This window comes from Typopeltis vanoorti, chromosome 24 (genome assembly GCF_054136105.1).
Source record: "Typopeltis vanoorti isolate ZY-2024b chromosome 24, IOZ_Tvanoo_1.0, whole genome shotgun sequence".
Taxonomy (NCBI): domain Eukaryota; kingdom Metazoa; phylum Arthropoda; class Arachnida; order Uropygi; family Thelyphonidae; genus Typopeltis; species Typopeltis vanoorti.
Genome location: NC_143572.1, coordinates 82,158,389 through 82,159,897, shown reverse-complemented (window position 1 = coordinate 82,159,897; position 1,509 = coordinate 82,158,389).

Sequence of the window (1,509 nt, the reverse complement as noted above, 5' to 3'; positions counted from 1 at the left end):
GTTTTAAGATTTGCTGATTCAAAGAATATCTTCTGGCATGTCGTACAGAAGAAATGTTTTTCTTCGTATTTCACGTGCAATTTCTGGTACCTTTTATAGGCTGTCAGGAAATTAAAATTTTGCCCACGTCTATCACATGACGGTTTACCGCTGGAGCCTGTTGCTGTTTGGCTGATTGAAATTGTTTCGTTTTTAGTTGATCTGATCACTTAAAGGCTTCGTGGCATACTTTAGACATAAAGATTTTTTTCGAGTGAATACTGTGCGTTTTCTGATATCAGTTTGGGCTACTCTCATATACAAACTGCGTCTTGCATGAAACATGCAAAATACTTTTTCTCTATTTTCAGTTCAATTGAGATATTTCACTAGGAAATGTTACTGAGCCCTGTTCACTGTTGCAAGAGGAGAACTCTTTAACTTTTTAATTAATTTGGGGCGTCAATTCCATTGTCATTTTGGTGATTTTCCAATACACCAATCTAAGAACAACCTCTTCGAAACTATCAGATTTTTATCTCACTAATATAACATGAAATGTTTCCTACTACTTAACAATCTTCATATATTGCTACTTATCTGCTTGATTTTAATGCATTAGTAGGCAAAATATCTCAAGAAAGTAACACTATTCAAAATCTGTAAAAGAAAATCGAGGTAATTAATGCTAAATTAAAACTTCACTTATTAAATAAAATATTCTCAACACATTATCTAATATTTAATAGCAATTAATATATCAATTTGAATCTACAAATTTAATATTTGTAATAAATAGTGGAAACAAAAATAACACTAAAACTTTCAAGGCACAATAACAATGAATCAAAATGAAGACTCAGCCTGACTTGGTTTGCCAAAGGCATCATAAAAAAATAACGAGCTAAGTGGGGAGACATGGGGTCGTATTATAATCGGAATTTGAAGACCTCCTGAGGAGTAACACTAATGATGACGTTAGATATGAACGCATTTATTGCAAGCAAGGAAACTGCAAAATAACGGTCAAGGCTTACAGATGACTTTTCAATCTGGGAGTGAATTTCTTAAGAAATCCCACTTTATTCAGTTGGTTGTACGTCAGTTATTACCAGACGAGCAATTATGATTTACAGTTGTAGGTAACATGAACAGACATTCTTTCGCTGATATTACCCTCTGTTCTTATTTCATTGGATTTTCTTCTCTTCGTCATTCTAAGGGATAATGCTCCCTGTGGCTATGCCGAGTTCCATCCTCTAGATCACCCTTTCCTCTTTAGTAGTTTTATAACCTCTTCCCAATAATGTAGACACTTCCTTTAAAAATTTATATTTCGGCTGTCCTGTTTTCTTTTCTGATTTCTCCCCTTCGTTTATAATCCTTTCATTTTGTTTCCTCATGTATGCTAGGAGATGTCTGTCTTCATTATTGGATTATTTTATTTCTTGCAAGATTATTCGCGAGTTTTCTTTTCTTCATGTCTTCACCAATCTTACTTGTGTTAAATTATCTTTTTTTTTTCTTTAA